This window comes from Cygnus olor, chromosome 3 (assembly GCF_009769625.2).
Source record: "Cygnus olor isolate bCygOlo1 chromosome 3, bCygOlo1.pri.v2, whole genome shotgun sequence".
Taxonomy (NCBI): Eukaryota; Metazoa; Chordata; class Aves; order Anseriformes; family Anatidae; genus Cygnus; species Cygnus olor.
This window is the reverse complement of record NC_049171.1, coordinates 41,767,294-41,783,062: the sequence shown is the minus strand read 5'-3', so window position 1 is coordinate 41,783,062 and position 15,769 is coordinate 41,767,294. Positions and strand designations below refer to the sequence as shown.

At 35.6% G+C, this 15,769-nt stretch overlaps 1 long non-coding RNA gene across 1 annotated transcript; it reads right to left on the bottom strand.

Moving 5' to 3' along the window:
• Positions 1 to 913: 913 nt before the first annotated feature.
• On the bottom strand, positions 914 to 2,493 carry LOC121068465. The gene is made up of 3 exons (XR_005818898.1): positions 1,950 to 2,493; positions 1,233 to 1,355; positions 914 to 1,094 (listed from the first exon to the last, which is right to left on the bottom strand). It is a non-coding gene; the product is annotated as an uncharacterized LOC121068465 (long non-coding RNA).
• Positions 2,494 to 15,769: the final 13,276 nt, after the last annotated feature.

Genomic DNA, 15,769 nt, shown 5'->3' with positions numbered 1-15,769 from the left:
CAAAAGTGATAAAATCAGAAAAAATGAGGAAATGTTCAAAATGAATAGGGGACTCAGACGGCAAAACATTCATAGAAGAACTAAAACACTGTATCATTGTCTCAGTTAAAATAAAGGCAGACTAAAAGAATTAAAATAACACTGCAGGGCTAGCCAAGAAGATTATTTCAAGAGATCTCTAGAAGATCAGTCATGGAAAACCCCAGCTCACAGACCCAGAATACATTATCAAGATCTGGAGGAACATGTGGGATAAGTCAGCTGAACTGCACAACTTCAATTGAATTCAACTGGAGATTCAATAACAGGAAAATATAAACACAAATAACAAAAATGACTAAGACAACCTTGAAAAACAAAGAACTGGAAAGCGTCTGGACCAGATGTCATCTGTGGCTTTGGTTTAACTGTTTTACTCTGATACAGCCACTGTTTCTGTGCATTTCATAAGAAGAAAAATTGTTGAAAGGATGACATGCAGCAGAAGAGCAGTAGTAATGAAAAACAAAAGCCTGGATCAAGTTAGTGATTTCTAACAACTAATCAGTCATGTGTATCCCTTTCCTTTCTTTTCCCTTCCTCAGAAACTGCTAAGGTTGGTTTTATAACATCAGAATTTGAACTCTGATTGACATTCAATTTAGGATCAAAATGTAAGCAAATGAAAAACAAAAGACATCAAAATTCTATTTCTGACTGACTTCTGGTTTCAAACATTGTTCAGTCCAAGTCAAGAAATTACAGCTGGGAGAGACTTTTCATAAATCCCAGCAAAAGATCAGATTCAGCAGTCATCAGGACCACTGCAAGTGCTTCAGCCTGCACCTGGCTGCGTTCAATTTACCAGGGAGCAGCAAGAGCTGTGAGGCACTTTTTTTCCCCCCAGAAAAGGCAATATTTTTCTGGGGAAACATTGCCTTGTAAACTGTCATTTTGTCCTTAAACACTGCAGCAAAACAGGAAACATACTTACAAATCTTGATATTCCTAGATTCATCTCAGCTTTCTGAGAGTTTGTCTGAGTGCATCATTGCATGTACATCCTTTGTTTCTGCAGACAGTGTCTCATATTTCTCGGTATACACGACTTCACTCTTAAACAATGCAGAAATTTAAAGTTAAAAACATGCAAGTTTAATCTAGAGATGCAAAATTTGGCATCCTTGATTTCAAAACCAGAAATAATGTTACTAAATCAGGAAATTAAAACAGTAAAATATGTTCCTTATTACCTTGCTGGCATCAAAGCGAGCTGACATTTAAGGTCCTCAAGAAACACAGGGGCCTTAAACAACAATGGAACAATTCAGCTGAGCATTTTTCTCTCTTCTGGATGCCAGCAGTTAGAATAGGACCTAAAATTAATTCAAGAAACAGTGCACCTATGTCCTTTTTCCCTACCACTAATGCTGTTTCTCAGAACTACATTTACTCTCTGTATTCAGCATGTTTCTCTCTCTCATTTTTATTTTAACATGGATCAAATTGTAGCTGTGCTGAACTGCAATTCATTGGTTTCTAGCTTTCACAGACATTCCTGTTCTTAAAACAAAACAAACAAACAAAAAAAAAAACACTTGTATATATCTTCCAGCTCGCATGCCTCAGAAACATTTTCATGATACAATAAGACATATCATAAAAAGTATTTTCTGAATATGTCTATATGTCTCATAAAATGCTAAGCCTCTAAGTTTGTCTATAAATTTTTATATTATAATGGCATAATATTAATCAAACAACAGTCTAATCAGTGAAATCACTTTTTTCAAACAAGTTTCTCTAAAATGTTAGAAATTCATGGGCATAGTCTGAAAGACGACACAAAATTTTGACATACTGCTCTATCATTAACATTAATATGAGAACTGTATCAGAAATCAAGAAGAGGCTGCATCAGCCAGCTCATGAAATCCAAGTGGATACTACATTATCTGGCAGAATATTACCTTTTCAGCTGTCTTCTAAAACCAGGCTCAGGAAAAACTGACAACACTAAAAAGGATGGCATGCAATCAGTATGTATGAAGTTTACTTTATGAAGTTTTACTTCATAAAGTGTATCCACTGAAAATCAGCTTTAGAGATGATAGTGCCTCTTAGATTCACAAAAGTGTTAGGAAGCTGATGAATATTCTGCTAAATGATCCAGAACATACTATTTTAAACTGTTGATTTGATATAGATTTGAAAAGCCAGGCTCTTCACACAAATTCACTAGAACACCGTGTTTTGAAACAAAATACAAATACAGAAAATGCAATATGTATAATGAGATTACGTTTCCAACGGGTGCTGGAAATTCAGTACGAAATACTGTGCAAGTAAACATAAGCCTTCACTAGGACCTATACAGCTAACATTACCTCCCTACTGCTGTGTGGTGAGAGTGTGGCCATGAAACATTACTTGAAATTTTAAACTTGTGACCACCTAGACTACTGAATTATGTACTCTACTGGCTAAGAAACCAAAAAGTCCATGTCTGAGACACTGTGTGAGAGATTTACCTGCCCTAACACACTTATTCTGTGATTTTAGAAAACCTAAAGTATTTTCAGTTTATAGCTGAAACTCAAAACCACACTAGACGATGTGTTTAGGCAACTTAATCTCCCCCACACCCTGACCCACCCACTTGTCCATTGAATGAACACCTGTCAGATGAGAAACAAATAAAAAAAAAAGATTCCACTTCCAAATGTTGAACCTTAAGATAGATGAAAAGATTCAACCTTTAAAAATAAAACAAACAAAAAATGAACAAACAAACAATAAATATACAACAAACAAAAACATAGGAAGCAACTGCCTAAATTGGCTTAACAATTGTGCTCAAGAATATTGGCTATTTGACTAATTGGCTAATTTGGCTATTTGATGGCTTTCCATCAGAAGGCAAGCTTGCACAGTGGTGTTATTTTGAAAAAAATATTCTGTACTGGAAGAACATGTTGACCTGCTGAAGATCGCACCACTTCAACTTCTAGATGAAAGACTACTAATTTGTACACAATAACCCTGGTCCATGAAGGTGTGATGTGAAATAACAGTGATCACAGTGTAAGAATACCCCTCTAGTTACATTTGAAACATTTATTTAAAAGCATAGGAAATATGCCTGTTTATAAAACAGTGTAATAACTCCAGTATTTAGAATGTGCTGACTACATTTAAATCTCAAACATCTTTTCTTAGTATTACTCATTCAAGCAAAACTGATTGATTTCAAAAAGTATTTTGGCTGAGTACTAAGCTATAGACTCTGTAAATATCTAGGCCTATCAAGGTGAGGAGGCAGATTGCACAGCAAACATAATTAAAATCTCAAAACAGAGAATAATTTGGCTAGTGAATTTTAACTTATCAATAGAACTACAGCAGGAAAAAATGAAACAAACTTTCTCTCTAGCACCTGAATATACTCCCAACCCAGCTAAATAGAAAAGGTGTGGGGGGTGGGGGTGAGGGAGGGAAAAAAATTCTCCAAGGTTAAAGTTTTATCATGAAAACAAAAATAAATTGAATTCAACAGTTTGCTAACTGCAACCTGCTAACCTTATACAGATATATAAATTATATTAAAAATAAAAAAATAAAAAAAAATACAGACAAGAAAAAACAGCCAGATTCCTAAGGGAATAGACAGAATTCTCACTGGCAATAGTTAACCACTCACCTTTCTCATCCTGCTAAACAATTAAGATGGTATTCTGTTAAATCCCAGTGCCAGCAACTCTTCCTTTGTCTCAGCTTAGATAAATAAATGAACATGGACTATTCCTTCAGTTCTCTGCCTTTTTTTACTTACTGCCTATGCACAGCAGGTTGGCAGATCATGTGCAGTAAGTGTTAATTAAAGCTTCTGACATATTTTTACTTTTAATTCCCACCCCACCCCACCCCCCCCAGTAGCATTTTAGGATTCTCCATACTATCAGCCAAATGCTACAAATAAGTTCATATGCAGTACTGGAATATTGCAGTATTCATACTGGAATATCAGTCATTGAAGTCTTTTAGTATCAGCATGTTGCCTAAAGGCACATTCTTAAATGGGACAGATGGAGAGAGGTTGCAAATCTGGTATAGATAGATAGATAGATAGATAGATAGATAGATAGATAGATAGATAATTTCCATAATTCCATCCTGAGATAAAATAGGCCATACATACAGTTTTTACTAACTACAGTCAGGGCCTTGGTACTGACTACAGTCTGACAGCAAAAGCATTAATTTGAATCATAGAAGATACTTTATCCTGTCTCTATGTTAGTGAATGTTTACTTACACAAAACATATAGGTCCAAAACGACAGATATCCGTATCACAGTGGTTTGGGGGTTAAAGTCACCTGCGTCTGAGAAGAAAAACTTGAACTTCTTTCACTTACATTTCAACAGAGCATCATCATCACTCCCTAGTATTTCTTTTTGCTTGCTGCCCATGACTCACACCCACTAACCAGCTGGCTTAGGAGAAAACATTCTCCACAAAAATTTCAGCAGAACTGGTATGTTCATGTTAAAAAAAAGTCTAGTTATCATGCACATGCATCCGTAAAGGAAAAAAAAAAAACACACAGTACTGTTGAGAAAGTGACAACATTTAGATAATATTTCTTAGAGGTTATCATAACTGTAGATTATCTCCTTAAGCACTAAGTACACATACAAAATTTTATAATTTACACAGACCTTGACACTAAAATAATTTCTGATTTACTAAGACTGTCACTAATTTTAAACAGGCTGCAGCTTTTTTGTCATTCATTGAATGTGAAATGATTTGGAACTTCATTTCCTTTCATCAGAGCTGAGAGCCAGACTCACCTAGCCAAGGACAGCATGAGGGTTGTGTCAACACAGACAGCTCAGAAATTGTCACCACCATAACAAAAGCTTTGACGGTACAGTGTCCAACTGATGGCAGAGAACAGAATACATTTTCAAGCATCTACAGCTCTCACTAAAAAAAAAAAAAAAAAAAAAAAGCTCTGTTGGATTGCAGAGGCAGCTGAAGGGATTATTTTCCTGCAAATCTTTGCCCTGCCCACCTTCTGCTTCACATTCCTATCTAACATATTAGTGCAAGCAGCTGATGAAGGTGGTGGGAGAGTGTCATGTGAGTGGGATGAATGAAAGTCAGGGAGATTTGCCTGTCTTTGCAGTTTAAGAGGAGGTTGTTTATGTTGTTTTTGTACTAGGTGCTATAGAGGTATATAGTGGGGAAGAAGAGTCTAAAGCATTCTGGAAAGAAACCAGAAGAGTTGAAGTTACAAATCTGCTGTTCCGTGTATGCCAGTACTTCCTAGTGGTGTTATGAATTTGGTTGGGAGAAATTAAGTTTAGTCAGAATTTGGATGATGGAGATGGAACTACTAACTGCAAAGAGATCAGGAGAGTCTGTAAAGTATTTTGTTGATAAACCATGGATGACCATGGAGGTATAATTTCTGTCTGTAAACTTCAGGATGCACTCTCTTCTGTCTCTGTATTTATGTTCCTGTGCAGTTACCATAATAGTGTTGTTGTTATCTGGTATATGCTTAATAGACCCCTATTAGAGTCAGGGAGGGAAAATACTGTTGACATGCCAACTGCAACTAAAATTGACACAAATCAATAGTACCAATATAAATTCTTAATGCTGCTTCTGATTTTAGGGTTAATAAAAACTTAATTGTGACTCTAGTGTCAACATTTTTCTCTTTGGATATTATATTTAGATTACTTTCAATTAAACCTGTTTTTAACTACTGCAAGTAAAAAAATCTGTTTCAGATTTTCATCAAATTTTTAGAGAATGGGGTTTCTGTTTACCTGCTGTAGAGAGAGAAAAAAAAAACAACTGACTTTAGAGTCTCCATAGAGGCTTAAGCCTTTTTATTTTATTCAGTTTTGCAAGGAAGCAGATACTGTATGCATACTCCAAAAGAACTTTGTTTTTCTAAGTACCATCTTCAATCTCTCTGGAAGTTCGCCTTTTGCCACCATTTCATTTCAGAGCAATCCATGCTCCTGGAACTGCAATCAGACTGAATAAGGAAGTGCTAGCAAAAAAGTATTTTTGCAGTATGTATTCATGGTGTGACAGCAGAATAGGAAAGAAAGCTCACAGCTAAGTCTTCCAACAACTCCTACTGAATTGTGCTTCTCTGAATTTAAGCCCACAGGTGCTTACTTAAATGCAGAAATCTAGAACTGCATGAATAATGTTTCTCTCTCTTTTTCTTGGAGGCTGAGAAACTTTAGACAGATGTCTATTAGAACTAGTGGAGACTTATTGAGTTGCTAGACACATTTCTTCCTGCCTTTTGGAGGCAGGAAGGCAGGTATGCATTTTTACGATATACTTGAAAATAAGATCTCCATTGTAGGTAAGCTTAAATCAGTTATTCAAATAATGCATAACATACTAATTCAAAGCTTATTTCTCAATTTATACCACTGTGTTTGCATATATTCACATAAAATTGACACATTAAACTGCTTGAAGATACTGCTTGAATAAATTAGTCCTCTAAAGAGATAGTGTAGCATCTGTTCAATATTGAGGTTTTATGCTCTGAACAATGAAAAAAAAAATCAAAACCAAACAGATTTTTTAAAAGGTTAAAGAAGACAAAAATATACTTTATAGGTACATTCATCATCAAAAATAAACTTTATAGGTACTTTTATAATCAAAAATAAAAACATTCTGAAAACCATAACACATGCATTTAAATTAAATTATACTTGTAACACATATTCCACTCACTGAGATAAGATTCATGACTTTCTGCCAGAGAATAATTCTTTTACTTTCTTTATTAATAAGTAATGCGGAATTATGAATTTCATTTGTCAGTTTTGCCTTTAAAAAAAAGGACTCTAATATGATGTTAAATATCTATTTTGATTAATTCAGTGTCAATTCTCACAACTTGTAACAAAATACTTTGAAAACAGCTATATGTGAACTTGTTAGGTTTTTTTATGAACATCAAAAAATTAAAGTAAGACTTGCATCTTTTTTTTTTTAATCTTTCCTTTTTTTTTTTTAATATTATTGAGGCATGAAAATTATTAATGGTCTAAAAATACTTGATTTTGATACAAACACAGCCACATTTCCTGTTTTCTCTTAAAGCTAGGTATGAAATACTTCAGTAATTTATGTCTCCCGAGTCCTCCAAAGCACAGTTTGGACTGAGTCTGTATGACAGCTTTCTTGATTGTGAATGCAGATGTCACTAACTCTTTAAACTACTTATTTCTTTCACATGACATGTTACAACTTGAAGCCCCTGAACTGCTTATTGTTAATATTATAAGCAGCACAGAATGTGCACTTGACTCATGCACTTGTCATAAAGGAAGCTTGCAGTGACTTTATTCCCCAAGTTACTGAAGACATTACCAATTGTGTTTCCTTAAAAAAAAAATAAAAAATAAAAATAAATCATCTCTATAAATACAAATTCTTTAGGTTCCAAAGACATTTAAATCTATTTGTTGAAGTCAGACAGATTCCAGTCTTCTATCATTAACAACAATGAAACAATACATTAATGATTGAAAATATGCACCATGAGTATAATTTGCAAGTTTCGTGTTAATCTCATCCAGTATCTATTCTACAATGTTAACGTGTAAAGCATTTAAATATGAATACATACAGGAAAAAAAAAAAAAAAAAAAGGTAAAAATCAAGAATAATATATCATTCATTATTTATTTGCATTGAAACATATATAGTTATTTTGTTATTCAGCTTGTGTTTCCATTGGGCATGCACTCATGCTACACGTCAATTAGAATACTTGCTTTCCAAAATTTATCACCTTATTTCTTCAAAAGTGAACACACTGTCAGGTTGTGCACATCAGCTAGACTGACTATGAAGTGTGTTATCCTTGGCTGTGCTGGAAAGCAGCAGATAGAGCTGGGAGCATCTCTCCCAGCTGAGGTGATTGGAGCTGACTTGCACCAGCTGAGGAGCCAGGCTTTGCATTCTCTAACTGTGAAAAATGGACCTTAATGACCATCATTTAGCCTGTTTCAAGCTTGGAATATAGAACTCCCTTCAGAGTTAATTACTGCGTGATGTGGTTCACTGTGATAGGTTTTATGGCTTTATTCATGTGATTTCCATGTGTGCTAGCTTTCTTATCTTTCTTATCAAAAAATGCTTAAAATATTAACACCGACTATTAGTTACCTTATTTTCTCCTGTAGTTTCTGGCTATTAATTGGAGTCCAGCCTCAAGTTTTCACAACAAAACAGTATTCTAAAAGGCCCACCAAAACAAGCAAAATTAGTAGAGATAATATACTTATATGTTACAAAAAGTATCTGGTAGTGGAAAAATCCCAGTTTATTGTTTCCTGGTGAAATTTTTCTCTTCCTAATAAATTGCTTGGCATTGTTATGAAGATGGGAGTTCTCACTGGACAAATTCAGAATTAATTCTTTCCACTGCTGTTCTTGCTTCCTTCATTTGTTATAGGCTGACCTAGGTAATATGTAATCTATAATACATAACCTGTGGGATGTTTAGTTTTCAGTCCTTCTGACAGTATATGATTTTAGAGGTGCCTGAATCAGAATCAGTTGGCTCACCAGTTTCCAGCATTTGGGTATACTCATAAATAGGACAGACATTATAACATGATATAATTCTTCTTCATTTCATGGATCTTACCTTCCTACTGAGCTAGTCTGGAATTGAAGAAAAAAAAAAAAAAAAAAAACCTTATTGAGCGTTAGCCATCATTTGTTTCCTGTAGGAAGGTCTTTAAGATTTTTTCCAGTAATGGATTGATAGTTTTGGTTCACAGTCAGAAGACTTGCTTTGGCTCTCTAGTTTTTGATTTAATACTCAGAGAAAGTTGTGATCTGGTAAGCATAACTAATTTAGGAATGATAAGGGAGGTCAGAAATGACCTGACTGAACTTTATTACAGAAATAATGGATGTTGTTCAATAAAGCCAATTTCCTCAGCCTACTATATTGTAAAAATCTAAGATTCTAGCCAGAAACACAGCTTAGCTTACTTCAGCAGTATGAGAACAAGCTTCATTCCCTTAAGAATTCACAGAATCAAAGAATGGTTAAGGTTGGAAGGGATCTCTGGAAGATGTCTGGTCCAGACCCCCTGCTCATGCAGGAACAGCTAGAACAGGTTGCCCAGGACCATGTCCAGGCAACTTCTGAAGATCTCCAGGAAGGGAAAGTCTATAACCTCTCTGGCCATGTTCCATCACCTACACCTACACAGTAAAGTGCTTCCTGGTGTTTAGACAGAACCTCCTGTGTTCCACATATGCTTTAATTCCTCTTGTGCTTTAATTCTTAAAGCACATTATGTCTGCATGTATGATGTAGTGACAGAAGGATCTTGAAGCTTTAAGGTAAAATATTTGGCAAATAGTAATTATTTGATGTTATTTTAACCCACACATTTCATGGAGTAATTGCCACTGTTTTCTTTATATAATTTTGTACAAAATATATGTGTGAAGAGGGTCAAATAAAATACCTTCAGCCTTTCTTTATTACAATGAACATTTTCAGCTAATCACTCTACTGTTAACAGAGTTAGCAATTTAAGCTATCTGTACAACTTGTTTGGCAGATCTGTTTCTTTGGAACACAATGAATCCTCACCTATTGAAATCACTCTGATAAGAATGGTGTATTTATAATATATATTTTAGATGTATAGATGTATAGCTCATAACTGTCCATTTAAATATCCTGAACAAAAGATCTGCTGATCTATAATAGGATTTTTAAGCTGTTTAGAAATTAAGTACATTATTTGAAATTAAGCTTTCAGGATTCACATTCCTGACATACAAACAGAAGTTCCTGAACGGACTAAATGGACATTCACATAGGAGGATACTTCCCACCTAACTTTGAGTACCTAAAACTTTGACATCATTTTAACACTTAACATCTGGACTGGCTCCATGTCCAATGGGTGAATTCTTCTCATGTTAATGAGATGCCTGCTTTTCTTTATCAATTGTGAGATGAGATCATCTTAAAGATCATCTATTTGGCTTTCTGGGCTGCAAGACCACATAATTTTAAAAGAATTTTTGAAAATACGCAAAGAAGGGAATATATAAGGAATTATTTGCAACAAATTCTGGGATTTTTGGTTCATGAATCTTGACATATAATAGAGCTATTTACACTTAGCTCCTTAGATTATTTTTTTCTTTGAAAGTAAAAAAGAGAAGGAAGCTGCTGCCTTCACAGCCATCTACTGTACATCAGAGTCCAAAACCCTCTAACACTAGTGCAGAAAGTTTCAGATTTGGTTAGAGAACTATTTTAATCAAGGCATTTCCAGGGAAACCTTATATTGGCAAAGACAAGCTGCAGATTCCTATTTCTGGACGACAAAAAAAAAGAGTCTAGTTTGTCTTAATCTACTACCTCAGAGCATTAATTGGAATTTAAGAAGCTCTCATTCCAACTGACACAGTCAGAGAAGAAAAGCAATGAAGTCAGTGACTGAATGGCATTGCAAGAACAAATAGGAGTTTGGAGAGCAAACGAATGAGGTAGAATAGTGGCATTGGCTTTGGTCATGTTCTGTCTTTGCTACAGTTGCCCCATCAGTATCCACCCCTCCTAGCAAAAGGCACAATGCTTTTGTGTTGGTGTTGGCTCAGATTTTCAAGGTCCTCGAACAGACATTGGAAAAACAGCTACATTACATATATTTTTAAAAAAGCTAGGGAAGAAAATCATATTATAAATGATTAAATTTCCTCTTTCAGTCAAATCTGAACTCATTTTCATGGGACAAGGAGGAGCACTTTTCTAGCTTTACATAAAAGCTCTTTGAAACAACAACAGTATCAACAAAAGAAACAAGTAAAAGATTTAACAGCTGCTCACAAATCATCCCCAAAAAACTCTTAGAATAAAGAGTACTATATACTCTACTAGAACCACTGTCCCATAGATTATGTTCTGTATTATGTGCTTACTAGCATATCCTTCTCTCTGATCATTCAAACTGATACTGACAATGCAGTTTTTTTTGACTTTTCTGTTAGTGTACTTCTAGACTTTTCTGCTCTGTTCATTATTTTGTAGAGGCTGATCAGGCAGCCTCCTAATCCTTTCAGTTAGATTGCATCGCCCTTCACATCCTGCATCCAAAAAAAACCAAACCAAACCGAACCAAACCAAACCAAAACAACAACAACAACAACAACAAAAGAAAAAAATCAGCAAATGTTTCAGAAGATAAGGAAAACAAACAAACAAACAAAAACAACCACAGAGCTTTGGATTTAAATACGAGAAACTAAATTTCATAAGAATTTGAAGGTGGCTTTTTGAAAGTCTTAACTGAATCTGGTTAACTCTTGCCCTATAGTACACCAAAGTTAGGTGCTTCCCAATCTCCTTGGGGAGGAAAAAAAGAAATGTAGTCATCCAACACTCCTCCACACACAGAAGGAATATGTGGAAGAAGACCATATGGTCTGAAAGGATTAATGAAAGTGTTATCATTCACCACAGATATCCTCAAGCAAACTCCAAAGCAATGAATTATTAAATACAAAAAATATAGCACCTGCTGCAGCAAAGCTAATGGTGCAAATCTTTTAAAAACAAGAACTAGCCTCAGGTATAATCCATTAATATATTCTGCACCTAGAATTTTTAGTTTAGTTCTTCAGAAGTCACAGATTGGGCATAAAATGCATTGATTAAAGCATAGAGTACTTTTACTCGTATAGAGGATAGGTCTGACTGTGCTTCTGTAATGTTGCCAGTCTGTTGTTTATCTTTGTTCTGACTGTGTGGCTCTAAATCAAGATAAAAAGCAACTCAACATGAAGGAAAATAAAAAGAAGGTCATTTAATCACCCCGTTAGCTTAAAATGATTATTGATTCCTGGAGGTGATGTCTAATTCTGCCAGAAAATCCATTTCAGTAATGATTACTGCCCTCTGCTTTATCTATTATCCTGGAGGTTATTAAAAGTGGGAATCTCCAGGGAAGTATATAGCTTTAGACCACTAATATCATATTTAATATGTTTTTAACAGAACTGAGTTTCAGATTCTGGCCTTTAACCTACAAGTGAAGCAGAAGTAGACAGTTAGGAAGGTGTATTTCACTGTAGGTCTAATTATTATATATACTCCACTGGGATGTGGTCAACACTTACATGATAGATAAATATCATCTGGGACAAAGGCATATTGAACTCTTCATCAGTCTGAATTACCAGGTGCAAACAGCTCTAGCAATAACATAGAAAAATTGCAGTACACTTTTGAAATAGTTATTCAGCTTCCTGTTTCACTTTCCCAAATACTGTTCTCATCCTATGACATACATATCATGTTTTCCTTCTGGTTGCTCTTTCAAAATCACAATGATGTAAACTCACTGCTGTGGGAATAAAGAACTGCCTACATACAGATACATCTGTACTACATTTGTGTATATAAAGATGTCTCTAGAGTGGCTCGTTCCAACTAGATTATGTAAATAATTAACCTTACAAGGTGTACAGATAAAATTCAATGAATATTTAGTCAGAAAATCAGACTAAATCCTTTAATCTAGTCATCTTTTTTGATCTCAATTTCTCTATATACCCGAATTTTCAACTATAAAAAACATACAAAATGACACATAAAATGGCTTATTAAAAACATGCTGTTTTGTTATTCCATGGACCACTTCATATTACTCTGTGTTGCCCAGTTCATATTGACTTCCCCAACTTTGTGTACCAAAGGACCAGTATCAACTCAACCATTTTCACCGATCATAACACACTTTTCTCATCAGTTTTAAAACTGGAAAGGTACTATTATTCCATGGATCAGCTGCAGGTTTTTTCCATCAACTTTTAGATGTGGAGACTGCAAAAAGACACATTCTTGAAAATAAAATTATTCTGCCCCACTCTCTGTTCTTCTTTTTTTTTATTTTTTTTTTCAAAAACTGTTTTTTTAATGTTCTTTTAAAGAAAAGTGTTTGAAAAAGTAAATTACAAAACTTGATTTCTGAATTTTAATTCCTCTGAGAGTATTTAAAATATTTTTTAAAAAGCTTAATAAGAATAATAACTTAAACTATTTATAAAATTAATGACTGCTTTCTTGTTTATACCATGGTAAGTACCTTCACAATTAAAACAATAAAAATAAATCAAGTCATTGCTTTATGATCTACCACAACTGACAGTTACTGTAGACTTGCACTTCTCAGGAGCAACATTTGACAACTCTTCTCTTTACTCCGAAGAAATAATAACCCAAGAAAGAATTTTGGTTTGGGAATTGCACAGCATTAGATATGATCAGATGTCCAGCATCAGCGAATGGAACAAAAAGAGTTGCTGACCTGCAAGTTGTAGTCTTGACCTACTACAGATATGTGGGGTTTACAGAGCTTGGGACACAATCATATTTCTTTCCTTGGTATGTGCTCCCTATAGTCTTCTGTGAATGATAACAATAGCTAGCCCTTACATATCTTCCAGCATTTTGTGAAGACAATTTATTACTACTGTTATTTTACCCTGACAAAATACATGGAAGATTACATGAATCTTTTCTTTTTGTTGTTGTTCTGATCCTCTCCCATTTCCCACAGGGAACAGAAATCTGAACTAGTCAATTTTCTTGTCAAGGCATTCCAGCAGTAATAAATAAGTGCAAGTAGTCTATCCTCCAAGACCTTGTTTGAGATGAGGTGTCATTCATACGAGCAATAAGCCCAAATAGTTATGTAAACACTAATAACTGCACGGATTTTAAGTGGTTTGTATACAGGGTAGTGCAATGCCACTACCTCTAGGAACTCAGCAAATAATAATTTAAAATAATATTTGTCAAAAAAAATATTATTATTATTTTTATCCTATTGTTTTTTCTGTAGAATCACAGAATCACAGAATGGTTGAGGTTGGAAGGGACCTTCAAAGATCACCTAGTCCAACTCTCCTGCTGAAGCAGGGTTACCTCAAGCGCGTTATACAGGATTGTATGCAATCAGGGTTTGAGTATCTCCAAAGAAGGAGATTCCACAACCTCTCTGGGCAACCGGTTGCAGTGCTGTCACCTGAACCGTAAAGTTCTTCCTCATAAGGTGATGAAACCTCCTTTGGTTCCATTTATACCCATTACCCCTTGTTCTATCACTGACCACCACTGAGAAGAGTTTGGCCCCATCCTCTTTACATTGTTCCCTCAGGTATTTGAAGTCGTTGATAAAATCCCCTCTGAATCTCCTCTTCTCTAGGCTAAACAGGCCCAGCTCGCCTAGTTTTTCCTCATAAGACAGATGCTCTAATCATCCTCGTGGCTCTCTTTCATGTGCTCAGAAATCCATTCTGAAACCCACCAGCTAAATCAGGAACAATTATTAATGTAACATGTCTAACTCAGCATATCTACAGAACTCTAACGCCTAACTCAGAAAGAGTTATTTAAACTCAAGCAACAGGGCTTTGGTTGAAACAACATGGGAAACTCTTTCTGCCCTGTCCCCCTGCAGTGTATTTCCAAGGACATTTATTAACTCTCAGCTGAGCACATATGCACAGCAGACAGTACCCTAACACAGACAGGCAGCACATTCTTCTGTGTCACCTTTCAGCCCAACCCTGAGCACCGAGTTGATTTATGAATTCCAGGTTTGACATTGCAACTACAAACTACTGACTTCACTTGCTGATTCACTCTCTCTAGGTCCAAAAAAATCCATGTTGGATTTCTCCCTTAACTCCCCATTCAGAAAGAATGGGTTGGCCTGTTAGAGAGTTCTTCAAAAGGTTTGTTGGCCAAAGCGCTGCAGCCTGAAAGTCAGAAGTCTTCTCCATACTACAGGAAGAGAAAACGTCCTCAAGAGTAAATTTCCTGATATTTTGATACTTGTCTTAGGTATCAAAAGAAAAAAAAAAAGAAAAAAAAAAAGAAAAAAAAAACCACCATGCATAAATGAAAGAAAACCAAGGGCAACATGCCAGAGCTGGTCAAACACTAAAGCCAGTTAGCTCGAAGACAGAATTTAAGGTAGCTGAGTAGCAGAGAATAAAAATGAAAAACCAATGCTCTCTCTGTTTGAGAGCTTTTATTATCTACTGCAATGATCTGCCCAAGAACTTGTCCCTAAGGACACCAAGTTCTTTCTGGGAGAGGTTGTGCACCAACAACAGATTCTGCCTCAGGGAGCCTCTGGTCAATCTTTTGGGGTAAGGAAAGCTGACATGCTGGCTTGGTTGTCTTGGTTTCTGTATGTCAACAGATGGAGACGTTAACCTGGACCCTGTGGACTGATTGTGTGCTCACAATGAAGACAGGCAGGTAAAAAGGCGGCGCCTCTTCCTGCGGTCATCACTTCTTGGAAGTGAGATTGTGGCAGATGAGGTAAGATGAGGCTTTTCTCCAATGCATACTGCGAACTGTTGATCAAGCTTCATGTTCATTAGTCAAATGAGACCAGCGAATAAGAGAATGTTTAAATTTGCCTTCCTTTAAACAGGCACGCAATGTGTGCAGCAGAGTCACAAGACAAAAATTCAACTGAGAAGAGCCAAGCGGTAAGAGTTGCTCCTTATGAATACAAAAGTTCATGCATCTTCTTGGACATAGGTGGTCTAGCACAAAGCCTGATACTGTTCACGTGATAAACGGGCAGGAGGGGGCAAAAGAAAAAACAAAAATGAAATGCTGCAGATATTTGCGGCTCTGCTTACCTGCAGAAGAAACTACAAGCTCTTC